The sequence below is a fragment of the Saccoglossus kowalevskii genome, chromosome 1 (assembly GCF_978046115.1).
Source record: "Saccoglossus kowalevskii chromosome 1, keSacKowa6.1, whole genome shotgun sequence".
In the NCBI taxonomy this organism is placed as follows: Eukaryota; Metazoa; Hemichordata; class Enteropneusta; family Harrimaniidae; genus Saccoglossus; species Saccoglossus kowalevskii.
In genome coordinates this window covers 20,936,718-20,953,239 of record NC_140641.1, presented here as the reverse complement: position 1 = coordinate 20,953,239, position 16,522 = coordinate 20,936,718, and the positions used below count along the sequence as shown (strand labels likewise).

The 16,522-nt window shown below is 35.4% G+C and overlaps 14 non-coding genes across 14 annotated transcripts; all 14 read left to right on the top strand.

Annotated features, from left to right (window-relative positions):
• Positions 1-904: 904 nt before the first annotated feature.
• On the top strand, positions 905-991 carry TRNASTOP-UCA (transfer RNA opal suppressor (anticodon UCA)). The gene has a single exon. It is a non-coding gene; the product is annotated as a tRNA-Sec (tRNA).
• A 2,211-nt stretch (positions 992-3,202) lies between these two features.
• On the top strand, positions 3,203-3,289 carry TRNASTOP-UCA (transfer RNA opal suppressor (anticodon UCA)). Its single transcript has one exon. It is a non-coding gene; the product is annotated as a tRNA-Sec (tRNA).
• Positions 3,290-3,494: 205 nt separating this feature from the next.
• On the top strand, positions 3,495-3,581 carry TRNASTOP-UCA (transfer RNA opal suppressor (anticodon UCA)). Its single transcript has one exon. It is a non-coding gene; the product is annotated as a tRNA-Sec (tRNA).
• Positions 3,582-4,793: 1,212 nt separating this feature from the next.
• On the top strand, positions 4,794-4,880 carry TRNASTOP-UCA (transfer RNA opal suppressor (anticodon UCA)). The gene has a single exon. It is a non-coding gene; the product is annotated as a tRNA-Sec (tRNA).
• A 431-nt stretch (positions 4,881-5,311) lies between these two features.
• Positions 5,312-5,398, top strand: TRNASTOP-UCA (transfer RNA opal suppressor (anticodon UCA)). The gene has a single exon. It is a non-coding gene; the product is annotated as a tRNA-Sec (tRNA).
• A 1,822-nt stretch (positions 5,399-7,220) lies between these two features.
• On the top strand, positions 7,221-7,307 carry TRNASTOP-UCA (transfer RNA opal suppressor (anticodon UCA)). Its single transcript has one exon. It is a non-coding gene; the product is annotated as a tRNA-Sec (tRNA).
• Positions 7,308-7,738: 431 nt separating this feature from the next.
• TRNASTOP-UCA (transfer RNA opal suppressor (anticodon UCA)) lies at positions 7,739-7,825 on the top strand. The gene has a single exon. It is a non-coding gene; the product is annotated as a tRNA-Sec (tRNA).
• Positions 7,826-9,647: 1,822 nt separating this feature from the next.
• Positions 9,648-9,734, top strand: TRNASTOP-UCA (transfer RNA opal suppressor (anticodon UCA)). Its single transcript has one exon. It is a non-coding gene; the product is annotated as a tRNA-Sec (tRNA).
• Positions 9,735-10,165: 431 nt separating this feature from the next.
• On the top strand, positions 10,166-10,252 carry TRNASTOP-UCA (transfer RNA opal suppressor (anticodon UCA)). The gene has a single exon. It is a non-coding gene; the product is annotated as a tRNA-Sec (tRNA).
• Positions 10,253-12,234: 1,982 nt separating this feature from the next.
• TRNASTOP-UCA (transfer RNA opal suppressor (anticodon UCA)) lies at positions 12,235-12,321 on the top strand. The gene has a single exon. It is a non-coding gene; the product is annotated as a tRNA-Sec (tRNA).
• Positions 12,322-12,752: 431 nt separating this feature from the next.
• Positions 12,753-12,839, top strand: TRNASTOP-UCA (transfer RNA opal suppressor (anticodon UCA)). Its single transcript has one exon. It is a non-coding gene; the product is annotated as a tRNA-Sec (tRNA).
• A 1,205-nt stretch (positions 12,840-14,044) lies between these two features.
• TRNASTOP-UCA (transfer RNA opal suppressor (anticodon UCA)) lies at positions 14,045-14,131 on the top strand. The gene has a single exon. It is a non-coding gene; the product is annotated as a tRNA-Sec (tRNA).
• Positions 14,132-15,314: 1,183 nt separating this feature from the next.
• On the top strand, positions 15,315-15,401 carry TRNASTOP-UCA (transfer RNA opal suppressor (anticodon UCA)). Its single transcript has one exon. It is a non-coding gene; the product is annotated as a tRNA-Sec (tRNA).
• A 425-nt stretch (positions 15,402-15,826) lies between these two features.
• TRNASTOP-UCA (transfer RNA opal suppressor (anticodon UCA)) lies at positions 15,827-15,913 on the top strand. Its single transcript has one exon. It is a non-coding gene; the product is annotated as a tRNA-Sec (tRNA).
• The last annotated feature ends 609 nt before the right edge of the window (positions 15,914-16,522 follow it).

Sequence of the window (16,522 nt, the reverse complement as noted above, 5' to 3'; positions counted from 1 at the left end):
AATATTTAGAGACATTTGTTCTTAATTCGGTGTCAATTTGTACGATGTGTCGGTTTGTATTTGCAAATAGTGGTTCTCGATCTAATGAATCGCATTTGAACTGTGAAAAACGAAATGTCCCGCGAAATATTGTCAGATCAGAGGCGGCGGGGGCACGGAATTTTGCATTGGGAGGGGGTCCACTCACCAACCTCGTGACTTTACTAGGGGAGGGTCCGGTGGCATGCCCCCCCCCCCCCAGTGCCACCGCCACTGAAGGTTGATCACTGTTACTAAAAAAGAGTAACCGTGGCTTGATTAGCGGTCGTCCATTTAAAATCAGGGGGGCTTGAACAATTGAACAAAAAATAATTGAGAAGGTGTTGCGGTTGGCGTTGGCATATTTAAGAATAAGAAAAATGTACAAATAAGACAACGTAAACAAACAAAATTGCACCGGTCACACTCCTCCAGCCACCCCCATGATTGCAAATGTTTGAGCCTTAAAATAATCTTATAAATTATTATCGAATGTCTGAAAAAATACACAAGGTTTAAAATAATATATTCATTATCATTTTAAGACCACCATGTAACTAAGTTATTAATACTCAATTTAAATTTAGTTACATGTAGCAATATTGCAATATGGTAGGCATAAGTCACCCCGCACGTTGTTTTCAAATAAAATATAATTTATATATATTTCACATTATTTTAAAAATTACATCGTCTTTCATCACGTCTAAAACAATGTTCTAATTTTAAAATATGCTTGCAAATCAACAGTCAATTTATTATCATATATTATCAGCTAAAATTCATTTCGTGGTTAATAATTATTAACTTTACAATCATTGTGTATTCTGAACATGTGCAGTGGAAACGTACATATATATAGGTACATATTGAACTGAATTATCTCGCCCGGATGAGCCTCAGTGGTCTGGAGTGCAGGCTTCAAACCTGTAGCCGATTAGCGTCGGAGCGGTTCGATTCCGCCTTCTGGGCGGTATATTGACAATTTGCTTTCGTTTGTATTTTATTTCACTAAAACCATCTTTATTTCCCATGGAAGTTATATTCTGCTTGTTATCAATCCAAAAACATTTCACAACCGAATAAATATCGTGTCTGGCGTTTTTTTCTGCTCTCTACAGGGCTGCAGGCTCTCTGGGTACAACAGAAGTAGCGCCCTCATGCGACAGCTCTGTGAAACATATGGGCTGCAGAGACTTTTGGCAATATTAGACTCTTTTTGCTCAACTTGGATAATGGCAGTAAATATGACTAAAACACACATTATAGTTTTTAGACGTGGGGATACTTAAAAAGGAGTGAAAATGTTTTTTTAAATGGCAATCCTGTAAATACTGTTGGGTACTATAAATATTTGGGTTTACTTATTTCAAGTAGAAACACTTGGGGCAAAGCAGTAACAACGCTTACACAACAAGCGCGAAAGGGCATGTACACAATTTTTCGTATGATAAGAAAAACTAGGAGCTTGCCTCACCAAGATTATTTTAAATTATTTGATAGTATGGTTTTGCCTGTTTTAAGCTATGGGGCGGAAATATGGGGGCATAGCAAATACCAGGTGATGGAAAGAGTACAGCGAAAATATTGTAAAGCATTTTTGGAGGTGAAATCATCAACACCCGATGAAGTAGTTTTGGGAGAATGTGGCAGGTTTCCAATTTTCTTGCATACATATAAGAACTGTCTCAAATACTGGTTTAAACTACAAAAAATGTCTCAAAATAGAGTCACTAGACAAGCATATGATTTGGCTATTTCACTTGATAATAATAATAGGGAAACTTGGGCAACAAAAGTAAAATATATATTATCTGTGCATGGGTTCGGGGAGGTATCGCTATGGCAGCGACCAGGAGACTTTGATGCATTTTTGCAACTATGTATGACCAGAGCATTTGATATATTTAAGCAAGAATGGTGGGGGATGTTGTCTCAAAAGAAAAGCTGCGGACATATCGAAATATCAAAACTTCATTTCACCCAGAAGTATATTTGTATTGTCTAGAAACTTATAAATTAAAAATGGCTCTTGCTTGTATCAGGTGCTCTAGTCATAGGCTAGAAATAGAACAGGGTAGATTTGTGGGACTGGATGTAGAACAGAGAATATGTAAAATGTGTGAATCCCTTGAAATAGAGAATGAATTCCACTTCGTTTTAGAATGAAAACATTAGAAAAAAATTATTACCCTCATGGTCATATACTTATCCAACGTTAGAAAAGTTTTATTCCATTATGTCAAATAAATCTGACCAAATAATTACAAAACTGGCAATGTTTGTACATAAAGCACAAATTCTGAGACAAGAATGTATTAACATGAAGTGACTTTTGACCTCAGGAAAGTATCAGTTATGTTTTTATTTTTCCATGTAAATTGTGAAATGAGCCGGTGGCCTTTAAGAACTAAATAAAGATTCATCAAAAAGTGAAACATATGAATGAATCGAAATTACAAGATTCACAAATACATGTAGTAGTACATTGTACATACAAATAAATGTCCACTTTAGGAAGTAATAATTGCATGCATTTATAAATACGGGGATTTACCAGATCAACCATAACTCAATTACTCTGACATTGATCTATACACGTCACCAGCCCTTGCTCTTTTGGAAATGATTTAAACCAATGAGTTCGAAGTTGACTATTGTTGACTGGATGTCTATTTCACGTTCTATTTTATTTACGCAATTGTCAGAAAATGGATTTGTTGCTCGATATGTGATACGCAAAATTCGTGAAATTCGGATCTTACGATTTGCATCACCAACATCCCTCAAAACCATGACGATGTCATCTCCGAATATTAGTATGTGACGACGAGTTTTTTGTTCTGTTTTTTTCTCAGTTTGTGAATTTTATGACAACTAAAATGTGCGAAAAACTAAAACAAAATTATAAGTTGCTGTACAAAATTAATGCCTTGAATAAGGTTATGATTTACGACGGTGAAAACAAGTTGTTATTATTATTATTCAATTTTTTGAAAACAGTAAAAGTTCATCTTCACATCATCGCTTTTGAATCGATGGCGGGAAAGAGTTATTCATTTTCACAAACTCCATTTTTTGTCTTTTAAACAATTCTTCAATACTGTATACAACCATTGTGTATTCTGAACATGTGCAGTGGAAACGTACATATATATAGGTACATATTGAACTGAATTATCTTGCCCGGATGAGCCTCAGTGGTCTGGAGTGCAGGCTTCAAACCTGTAGCCTATTAGCGTTGGAGCGGTTCGATCCCGCCTTCTGGGCGGTAAGAAGACGAGACGTTGTCAGTTGTATTTTTATCCACTAAAACCATTTATACATGTCTTCAATATATTAATTGCCTTAATTGCACATTTAGAAAGATGCATATCGTTACTAAATTAATATATAACTTAACAATCATTGTGTATTCTGAACATGTGCAGTGGAAACGTACATATATATAGGTACATATTGAACTGAATTATCTCGACCGGATGAGCCTCAGTGGTCTGGAGTGCAGGCTTCAAACCTGTAGCCGATTAGCGTCGGAGCGGTTCGATTCCGCCTTCTGGGCGGTAAGATGACATAATGCTTTCAGTGGTATTTTCATCAACTAAATCCATCTCTGTTTCCTGTAGAGTTTATATTCTGCTTGATCTCAATAATCAATAATCACGCACTGAACAGACAGTGTGACTGTGTTTTTTTCTATGCACTTTATATCGTATGAACAACTATACTTACGCCAATGCATAGGCTGTTGTCGCGCCCTCAAGTGACAGCTCTGTACTGCATATTTCAACCTCGTCACTTGTGTAAAATTAGTCTACAATTCGGGGGTTGGAACTTGAAACAGTCAGACACCAGAAAGGTCCAATGTTACATGGTGTAATTTACGTTCACGGCATCTAAACTGCTTAGATGACTAATTTAAACCAGTGAATGGCTGGTCTCTCCTCAACATCTATTTGTGAATTCAAAAACATCAGATTCACATTGTATTTCGACAATTTGATTCACCATCACCATCGACAACAGGAGGGTTACATCACCACCGCCCCATGAATTTGACGATGGCATCTCAAAATATTATGTGACGGCGTGAGTTTTTCCTGTTTTTGTTCTCTTGTCTGTCAACTAAAATATGCAGATCATAACCAAAGATTTATTCCCGCCTCGGAAATAACCAAACGAATTATAGATTATCGTTAAAGCAGAGTGCCGTAATTAAGACTGGTTTACGACGAAGAAAATAAGTTGTGTCGTAATACCGAATCTTTTGAAAACAGCAAAAGTTCATCTTCACATCATTACTATTCAATCAAACACGCAGAAACTTTGTTCATTTTAAAATTTTCACCTTGTAGGCATTTAATAGCACATTTTTTATTAAATAAATGGATAACTCCAATATACTATGTCGACTGTATTGTCTATCTTGACGGGAAAATACATAGAAATCCGCATATCATTGCTAAACTAGATTAAATTCAGTTCATGTTTTATGATTACGTCAGTGTATTGTGCGTGATTCACGCTTCATTGTCATAAATTATAATTGATTTTTGACATTACTTTAAAATCAAGTCTGACATCTCGACCAATAGTGTGTTTTAATCTCGAAATTCGATTTATAAATAAACAGTGAATTAATTGTCACATATTATCAGTTAAAGTTCATTTCGTGATTAATAATTATTAACTTTACAATCATTGTGTATTCTGAACATGTGCAGTGGACACGTACATATATATATATATAGGTACATATTGAACTGAATTATCTCGCCCGGATGAGCCTCAGTGGTCTGGAGTGCAGGCTTCAAACCTGTAGCCGATTAACGTCGGAGCGGTTCGATTCCGCCTTCTGGGCGGTAAGGTGTCTAAATGCTTTCATTTGAATTTTATCCACCAAAACCATCTTTATTTCCTGTCAAAGTTATATTCTGCTTTTTATCAAATCATCAATATTTACAAACTGAATAAACTTCGAGTCTGGCGTTTTTCTCTGGTCTCTATGCAAATGTATGAAGTAGCGCTCATATGCGGCACCTCTGTGTAACACTGAATGAATCGCCAATACATGATTTTAAAATTACGAAAAAGTAAATTAATGTTATTAAAATAAGATTCTAGTTAGAGATAGTCATTTATACATGTCTTCAATATATTAATTGCCTTAATTGAACATTTAGAAAGATGCATATCGTTACTAAATTAAATTAACTTTACAATCATTGTGTATACTGAACATGTGAAATGGAAACGTACATATATATAGGTACATATTGAACTGAATTATCTCGCCCGGATGAGCCTCAGTGGTCTGGAGTGCAGGCTTCAAACCTGTAGCCGATTAACGTCGGAGCGGTTCGATTCCGCCTTCTGGGCGGTAAGATAACATAATGCTTTCAGTGGTATTTTCATCAACTAAATCCATCTTTGTTTCTTGTGGAGTTTATATTCTGCTTGTTCTCAACCATCAATAATCACGAACTGCACAGACAGTGTGACTGTGTTTTTTCTATGCACTTTATATCGTATGAACAACTATACTTACGCAAATGCATAGGCTGTTGTCGCGCCCTCAAGTGACAGCTCTGTACTGCATATTTCAACCTCGTCACTTGTGTAAAATTAGTCTACAATTCGGGGGTTGGAACTTGAAACTGTCAGACACCACAAAGGTCCAATGTTACATAATGGAATTTACGTTTATGGCATCTAAACTGGTTAGATAACTAGTTTAAACCAGTGAATGGCTGGTCTCTCCTCAACATCTATTTGTGAATTAAAAACACCAGATTCACATTGTATTTCGACAATTTGATTCACCATCACCATCGTAAATAGGAGGGTTGCATCACCACCGCCCCTGAATTTGACGATGGCATCTCAAAATATCCCGCTTCGGAAATGACGAAACGAAATTATAGGTTGTCGTTAAAGCAGAGTGCCGTAAATAAGACTGTGGTTTACGACGATGAAAATAAGTTGTGTCGTAATACCGAATCTTTTGAAAACAGTAAAAGTTCTGATCATCTTCACATCATAACTATTGAATCAAACACGCAGAAACTTTGTTCATTTTAAAATTTTCATCTTGTAGGCATTTAATAGCACATTTGTAGCTCCGCTGTCGACTTTGTCGAGCGGAGCTTATCATATGAGTGATTGTCCGTCGTCGTCCGTCGTCCGTGTCAATGTTTTACTTTTTCGACTTCTTCTTGAAAACTACAAGCCTGAATGCTTTGATACTTGGTGTATATGTACCTTGGGTCGACCTCTCTCAGATTTATTCATTTCATGATGATATCTTCAATTCTCTAATTTTGGAGAATATTTTTGTCATTTTTGGTAAAAAGTGATATGTTCAACTTCTTGTTAAAAACCGCAAGTCCAATTGCTTTGATATTACATATATATGTACTACATGTGGACCTCTCTCAGATTTGTTCATGTTGTAATGATATCTTTAATACTCTGATTTTGGTGAATATTTTTATCATTTTAGGTAAAAAGTGATATTTTCGACTTCTTGTTAAAAACCGCAAGTCCAATTGCTTTGATATTACATATATAGGTACTACTACATGTGGACCTCTCTCAGATTTGTTCATTTTGTAATGATATCTTCAATTCTCTAATTTTGGTGAATATTTTTGTCATTTTTGGTAAAAAGTGATATTTTCGACTTCTTGTTGAAAACCTGTTCCTTTGATACTATACATATTGTTCATTTTCTAATGATATCTTCTGTTCTTTAATTGCAATGTACATTGCTAACAGCGGAGCTATCTCAGCCGACAGGCTGCTTGTTTATTAAATAAATGGATAACTCCAATATACTATGTCGACTGTATTGTCTATCTAGACGGGAAAACACATAGAAATCTGCATATTATTGCTAAATTAGATTAAATTCAGTTCATGTTTTATGATTACGTCAGTGTATTGTGCGTGATACACGCTTCATTGTCATAAATTATAATTGATTTTTGACATTACTTTAAAATCAAGTCTGACATCTCGACCAATAGTGTGTTTTAATTTCGAAATTCGATTTATAAATAAACAGTGAATTAATTGTCACATATTATCAGCTAAAATTCATTTCGTGATTAATAATTATTAACTTTACAATCATTGTGTATTCTGAACATGTGCAGTGGAAACGTACATATATATAGGTACATATTGAACTGAATTATCTCGCCCGGATGAACCTCAGTGGTCTGGAGTGCAGGCTTCAAACCTGTAGCCGATTAACGTCGGAGCGGTTCGATTCCGCCTTCTGGGCGGTAAGGTGGCTAAATGCTTTCATTTGAGTTTTATCCACCAAAACCATCTTTATTTCCTGTCAAAGTTATATTCTGCTTTTTATCAAATCATCAATATTTACAAACTGAATAAACTTCGAGTCTGGCGTTTTTCTCTGGTCTCTATGCAAATGTATGAAGTAGCGCTCATATGCGGCACCTCTGTGTAACACTGAATGAATCGCCAATACATGATTTTAAAATTACGTAAAAGTAAATTAATGTAATTAAAATAAGATTCTAGTTAGAGATAGTCATTTATACATGTCTTCAATATATTAATTGCCTTAATTGAACATTTAGAAAGATGCATATCGTTACTAAATTAAATTAACTTTACAATCATTGTGTATTCTGAACATGTGAAATGGAAACGTACATATATATAGGTACATATTGAACTGAATTATCTCGCCCGGATGAGCCTCAGTGGTCTGGAGTGCAGGCTTCAAACCTGTAGCCGATTAACGTCGGAGCGGTTCGTTTCCGCCTTCTGGGCGGTAAGATAACATAATGCTTTCAGTGGTATTTTCATCAACTAAATCCATCTTTGTTTTTTGTGGAGTTTATATTCTGCTTGTTCTCAACCATCAATAATCACGAACTGCACAGACAGTGTGACTGTGTTTTTTCTATGCACTTTATATCGTATGAACAACTATACTTACGCAAATGCATAGGCTGTTGTCGCGCCCTCAAGTGACAGCTCTGTACTGCATATTTCAACCTCGTCACTTGTGTAAAATTAGTCTACAATTCGGGGGTTGGAACTTGAAACTGTCAGACACCACAAAGGTCCAATGTTACATAATGGAATTTACGTTTATGGCATCTAAACTGGTTAGATAACTAGTTTAAACCAGTGAATGGCTGGTCTCTCCTCAACATCTATTTGTGAATTAAAAACACCAGATTCACATTGTATTTCGACAATTTGATTCACCATCACCATCGTAAACAGGAGGGTTGCATCACCACCGCCCCTGAATTTGACGATGGCATCTCAAAATATCCCGCTTCGGAAATGACGAAACGAAATTATAGGTTGTCGTTAAAGCAGAGTGCCGTAAATAAGACTGTGGTTTACGACGATGAAAATAAGTTGTGTCGTAATACCGAATCTTTTGAAAACAGTAAAAGTTCTGATCATCTTCACATCATAACTATTGAATCAAACACGCAGAAACTTTGTTCATTTTAAAATTTTCATCTTGTAGGCATTTAATAGCACATTTGTAGCTCCGCTGTCGACTTTGTCGAGCGGAGCTTATCATATGAGTGATTGTCCGTCGTCGTCCGTCGTCCGTGTCAATGTTTTACTTTTTCGACTTCTTCTTGAAAACTACAAGCCTGAATGCTTTGATACTTGGTGTATATGTACCTTGGGTAGACCTCTCTCAGATTTATTCATTTCATGATGATATCTTCAATTCTCTAATTTTGGAGAACATTTTTGTCATTTTTGGTAAAAAGTGATATGTTCAACTTCTTGTTAAAAACCGCAAGTCCAATTGCTTTGATATTACATATATATGTACTACATGTGGACCTCTCTCAGATTTGTTCATGTTGTAATGATATCTTTAATACTCTGATTTTGGTGAATATTTTTATCATTTTAGGTAAAAAGTGATATTTTCGACTTCTTGTTAAAAACCGCAAGTCCAATTGCTTTGATATTACATATATAGGTACTACTACATGTGGACCTCTCTCAGATTTGTTCATTTTGTAATGATATCTTCAATTCTCTAATTTTGGTGAATATTTTTGTCATTTTTGGTAAAAAGTGATATTTTCGACTTCTTGTTGAAAACCTGTTCCTTTGATACTATACATATTGTTCATTTTCTAATGATATCTTCTGTTCTTTAATTGCAATGTACATTGCTAACAGCGGAGCTATCTCAGCCGACAGGCTGCTTGTTTATTAAATAAATGGATAACTCCAATATACTATGTCGACTGTATTGTCTATCTAGACGGGAAAACACATAGAAATCTGCATATTATTGCTAAATTAGATTAAATTCAGTTCATGTTTTATGATTACGTCAGTGTATTGTGCGTGATACACGCTTCATTGTCATAAATTATAATTGATTTTTGACATTACTTTAAAATCAAGTCTGACATCTCGACCAATAGTGTGTTTTAATTTTGAAATTCGATTTATAAATAAACAGTGAATTAATTGTCACATATTATCAGCTAAAATTCATTTCGTGATTAATAATTATTAACTTTACAATCATTGTGTATTCTGAACATGTGCAGTGGAAACGTACATATATATAGGTACATATTGAACTGAATTATCTCGCCCGGATGAACCTCAGTGGTCTGGAGTGCAGGCTTCAAACCTGTAGCCGATTAACGTCGGAGCGGTTCGATTCCGCCTTCTGGGCGGTAAGGTGGCTAAATGCTCTCATTTGAGTTTTATCCACCAAAACCATCTTTATTTCCTGTCAAAGTTATATTCTGCTTTTTATCAAATCATCAATATTTACAAACTGAATAAACTTCGAGTCTGGCGTTTTTCTCTGGTCTCTATGCAAATGTATGAAGTAGCGCTCATATGCGGCACCTCTGTGTAACACTGAATGAATCGCCAATACATGATTTTAAAATTACGTAAAAGTAAATTAATGTAATTAAAATAAGATTCTAGTTAGAGATAGTCATTTATACATGTCTTCAATATATTAATTGCCTTAATTGAACATTTAGAAAGATGCATATCGTTACTAAATTAAATTAACTTTACAATCATTGTGTATTCTGAACATGTGAAATGGAAACGTACATATATATAGGTACATATTGAACTGAATTATCTCGCCCGGATGAGCCTCAGTGGTCTGGAGTGCAGGCTTCAAACCTGTAGCCGATTAACGTCGGAGCGGTTCGTTTCCGCCTTCTGGGCGGTAAGATAACATAATGCTTTCAGTGGTACTTTCATCAACTAAATCCATCTTTGTTTTTTGTGGAGTTCATATTCTGCTTGTTCTCAACCATCAATAATCACGAACTGAACAGACAGTGTGACTGTGTTTTTTCTATGCACTTTATATCGTATGAACAACTATACTTACGCAAATGCATAGGCTGTTGTCGCGCCCTCAAGTGACAGCTCTGTACTGCATATTTCAACCTCGTCACTTGGGTAAAGTTAGTCTACAATTCGGGGGTTGGAACTTGAAACTGTCAGACACCACAAAGGTCCAATGTTACATAATGGAATTTACGTTTATGGCATCTAAACTGGTTAGATAACTAGTTTAAACCAGTGAATGGCTGGTCTCTCCTCAACATCTATTTGTGAATTAAAAACACCAGATTCACATTGTATTTCGACAATTTGATTCACCATCACCATCGTAAACAGGAGGGTTGCATCACCACCGCCCCTGAATTTGACGATGGCATCTCAAAATATCCCGCTTCGGAAATGACGAAACGAAATTATAGGTTGTCGTTAAAGCAGAGTGCCGTAAATAAGACTGTGGTTTACGACGATGAAAATAAGTTGTGTCGTAATACCGAATCTTTTGAAAACAGTAAAAGTTCTGATCATCTTCACATCATAACTATTGAATCAAACACGCAGAAACTTTGTTCATTTTAAAATTTTCATCTTGTAGGCATTTAATAGCACATTTGTAGCTCCGCTGTCGACTTTGTCGAGCGGAGCTTATCATATGAGTGATTGTCCGTCGTCGTCCGTCGTCCGTGTCAATGTTTTACTTTTTCGACTCCTTCTTGAAAACTACAAGCCTGAATGCTTTGATACTTGGTGTATATGTACCTTGGGTAGACCTCTCTCAGATTTATTCATTTCATGATGATATCTTCAATTCTCTAATTTTGGAGAATATTTTTGTCATTTTTGGTAAAAAGTGATATGTTCAACTTCTTGTTAAAAACTGCAAGTCCAATTGCTTTGATATTACATATATATGTACTACATGTGGACCTCTCTCAGATTTGTTCATGTTGTAATGATATCTTTAATACTCTGATTTTGGTGAATATTTTTATCATTTTAGGTAAAAAGTGATATTTTCGACTTCTTGTTAAAAACCGCAAGTCCAATTGCTTTGGTATTACATATATAGGTACTAATACATGTGGACCTCTCTCAGATTTGTTCATTTTGTAATGATATCTTCAATTCTCTAATTTTGGTGAATATTTTTGTCATTTTTGGTAAAAAGTGATATTTTCGACTTCTTGTTAAAAACCGCAAGTCCAATTGCTTTGATATTACATATATGGGTACTACTACATGTGGACCTCTCTCAGATTTGTTCATTTTGTAATGATATCTTCAATTCTCTAATTTTGGTGAATATTTTTGTCATTTTTGGTAAAAAGTGATATTTTCGACTTCTTGTTGAAAACCTGTTCCTTTGATACTATACATATTGTTCATTTTCTAATGATATCTTCTGTTTTTTAATTGCAATGTACATTGCTAACAGCGGAGCTATCTCAGCCGACAGGCTGCTTGTTTTTTAAATAAATGGATAACTCCAATATACTATGTCGACTGTATTGTCTATCTTGACGGGAAAACACATAGAAATCTGCATATTATTGCTAAATTAGATTAAATTCAGTTCATGTTTTATGATTACGTCAGTGTATTGTGCGTGATACACGCTTCATTGTCATAAATTATAATTGATTTTTGACATTACTTTAAAATCAAGTCTGACATCTCGACCAATAGTGTGTTTTAATTTCGAAATTCGATTTATAAATAAACAGTGAATTAATTGTCACATATTATCAGCTAAAATTCATTTCGTGATTAATAATTATTAAATTTACAATCATTGTGTATTCTGAACATGTGCAGTGGAAACGTACATATATATAGGTACATATTGAACTGAATTATCTCGCCCGGATGAACCTCAGTGGTCTGGAGTGCAGGCTTCAAACCTGTAGCCGATTAACGTCGGAGCGGTTCGATTCCGCCTTCTGGGCGGTAAGGTCGCTAAATGCTTTCATTTGAATGTTATCCACCAAAACCATCTTTATTTCCTGTCAAAGTTATATTCTGCTTTTTATCAAATCATCAATATTTACAAACTGAATAAACTTAGAGTCTGGCGTTTTTCTCTGGTCTCTATGCAAATGTATGAAGTAGCGCTCATATGCGGCACCTCTGTGTAACACTGAATGAATCGCCAATACATGATTTTAAAATTACGTAAAAGTAAATTAATGTAATTAAAATAAGATTCTAGTTAGAGATAGTCATTTATACATGTCTTCAATATATTAATTGCCTTAATTGAACATTTAGAAAGATGCATATCGTTACTAAATTAAATTAACTTTACAATCATTGTGTATACTGAACATGTGAAATGGAAACGTACATATATATAGGTACATATTGAACTGAATTATCTCGCCCGGATGAGCCTCAGTGATCTGGAGTGTAGGCTTCAAACCTGTAGCCGATTAACGTCGGAGCGGTTCGATTCCGCCTTCTGGGCGGTAAGATGACATAATGCTTTCAGTGGTATTTTCATCAACTAAATCCATCTCTGTTTCCTGTAGAGTTTATATTCTGCTAGATCTCAATAATCACGCACTGAACAGACAGTGTGACTGTGTTTTTTTCTATGCACTTTATATCGTATGAACAACTATACTTACGCAAATGCATAGGCTGTTGTCGCGCCCTCAAGTGACAGCTCTGTACTGCATATTTCAACCTCGTCACTTGTGTAAAATTAGTCTACAATTCGGGGGTTGGAACTTGAAACAGTCAGACACCAGAAAGGTCCAATGTTACATGGTGTAATTTACGTTCACGGCATCTAAACTGCTTAGATGACTAATTTAAACCAGTGAATGGCTGGTCTCTCCTCAACATCTATTTGTGAATTCAAAAACATCAGATTCACATTGTATTTCGACAATTTGATTCACCATCACCATCGACAACAGGAGGGTTACATCACCACCGCCCCATGAATTTGACGATGGCATCTCAAAATATTATGTGACGGCGTGAGTTTTTCCTGTTTTTGTTCTCTTGTCTGTCAACTAAAATATGCAGATCATAACCAGAGATTTATTCCCGCCTCGGAAATGACCAAACGAATTATCGATTATCGTTAAAGCAGAGTGCCGTAATTAAGACTGGTTTACGACGATGAAAATAAGTTGTGTCGTAATACCGAATCTTTTGAAAACAGTAAAAGTTCATCTTCACATCATTACTATTCAATCAAACACGCAGAAACTTTGTTCATTTTAAAATGTTCACCTTGTAGGCATTTAATAGCACATTTTTTATTAAATAAATGGATAACTCCAATATACTATGTCGACTGTATTGTCTATCTTGACGGGAAAACACATAGAAATCTGCATATCATTGCTAAATTAGATTAAATGCAGTTCATGTTTTATTATTACGTCAGTGTATTGTGCGTGATACACGCTTCATTGTCATAAATTATACTAGTAATTGATTTTTTACATTACTTTAAAATCAAGTCTGACATCTCGACCAATAGTGTGTTTTAATTTCGAAATTCGATTTATAAATAAACAGTGAATTAATTGTCACATATTATCAGCTAAAATTCATTTCGTGATTAATAATTATTAACTTTACAATCATTGTGTATTCTGAACATGTGCAGTGGAAACGTACATATATATAGGTACATATTGAACTGAATTATCTCGCCCGGATGAACCTCAGTGGTCTGGAGTGCAGGCTTCAAACCTGTAGCCGATTAACGTCGGAGCGGTTCGTTTCCGCCTTCTGGGCGGTAAGATGACATAATGCTTTCAGTGGTATTTTTCATCAACTAAATCCATCTTTGTTTCATGTAGAGTTTATATTCTGCTTGATCTCAATAGACAGTGTGACTGTGTTTTTCTATGTACTTTATATCGTATGAACAACTATACTTACGCAAATGCATAGGCTGTTGTCGCGCCCTCAAGTGACAGCTCTGTACTGCATATTTCAACCTTGTCGCTTGTGTAAAATTAGTCTACAATTCGGGGGTTGGAACTTGAAACAGTCAGACACCAGAAAGGTCCAATGTTACATGGTGTAATTTACGTTCACGGCATCTAAACTGGTTAGATGACTAATTTAAACCAGTGAATGGCTGGTCTCTCCTCAACATCTATTTGTGAATTAAAAAACATCAGATTCACATTGTATTTCGACAATTTGATTCACCATCACCATCGACAACAGGAGGGTTACATCACCACCGCCCCATGAATTTAACGATGGCATCTCAAAATATTATGTGACGGCGTGAGTTTTTCCTGTTTTTGTTCTCTTGCCTGTCAACTAAAATATGCAGATCATAACCAGAGATTTATTCCCGCCTCGGAAATGACCAAACGAATTATCGATTATCGTTAAAGCAGAGTGCCGTAATTAAGACTGGTTTACGACGATGAAAATAAGTTGTGTCGTAATACCGAATCTTTTGAAAACAGTAAAAGTTCATCTTCACATCATTACTATTCAATCAAACACGCAGAAACTTTGTTCATTTTAAAATTTTCACCTTGTAGGCATTTAATAGCACATTTTTTTATTAAATAAATGGATAACTCCAATATACTATGTCGACTGTATTGTCTATCTTGACGGGAAACACATAGAAATCTGCATATCATTGCTAAACTAGATTAAATTCAGTTCATGTTTTATGATTACGTCAGTGTATTGTGCGTGATACACGCTTCATTGTCATAAATTATAATTGATTTTTGACATTACTTTAAAATCAAGTCTGACATCTCGACCAATAGTGTGTTTTAATTTCGAAGTTCGATTTATAAATAAACAGTGAATTAATTGTCACATATTATCAGCTAAAATTCATTTCGTGATTAATAATTATTAACTTTGCAATCATTGTGTATTCTGAACATGTGCAGTGGACACGTACATATATATAGGTACATATTGAACTGAATTATCTCGCCCGGATGAGCCTCAGTGGTCTGGAGTGCAGGCTTCAAACCTGTAGCCGATTAACGTCGGAGCGGTTCGATTCCGCCTTCTGGGCGGTAAGGTGGCTAAATGCTTTCATTTGCATTTTATCCACCAAAACCATCTTTATTTCCTGTCAAAGTTATATTCTGCTTTTTATCAAATCATCAATATTTACAAACTGAATAAACTTCGAGTCTGGTGTTTTTCTCTGGTTTCTGCAAATGTATGAAGTAGTGCCCATATGCGGCACCTCTGGGTAACACTGAATGAATCGCCAATACATGATTTTAAAATTAAATGTAATTAAAATAAGATTCCAGTTTGAGATAGTCATTTATACATGTCTTTGATATATTAATTGCCTTAATTGCACATTTAGAAAGATGCATATCGTTACTAAATTAAATTAAATTAAATTAAATTAACAATCATTGTGTATACTAAACATGTGCAGTGGACACGTACATATATATAGGTACATATTGAACTGAATTATCTCGCCCGGATGAGCCTCAGTGGTCTGGAGTGCAGGCTTCAAACCTGTAGCCGATTAACGTCGGAGCGGTTCGATTCCGCCTTCTGGGCGGTAAGATGACATAATGCTTTCAGTGGTATTTTTCATCAACTAAATCCATCTTTGTTTCATGTAGAGTTTATATTCTGCTTGATCTCAATAGACAGTGTGACTGTGTTTTTTCTATGCACTTTATATCGTATGAACAACTATACTTACGCAAATGCATAGGCTGTTGTCGCGCCCTCAAGTGACAGCTCTGTACTGCATATTTCAACCTCGTCACTTGTGTAAAATTAGTCTACAATTCGGGGGTTGGAACTTGAAACAGTCAGACACCAGAAAGGTCCAATGTTACATGGTGTAATTTACGTTCACGGCATCTAAACTGGTTAGATGACTAATTTAAACCAGTGAATGGCTGGTCTCTCCTCAACATCTATTTGTGAATTAAAAAACATCAGATTCACATTGTATTTCGACAATTTGATTCACCATCACCATCGACAACAGGAGGGTTACATCACCACCGCCCCATGAATTTAACGATGGCATCTCAAAATATTATGTGACGGCGTGAGTTTTTCCTGTTTTTGTTCTCTTGTCTGTCAACTAAAATATGCAGATCATAACCAAAGATTTATTCCCGCCTCGGAAATAACCAAACGAATTATAGATTAT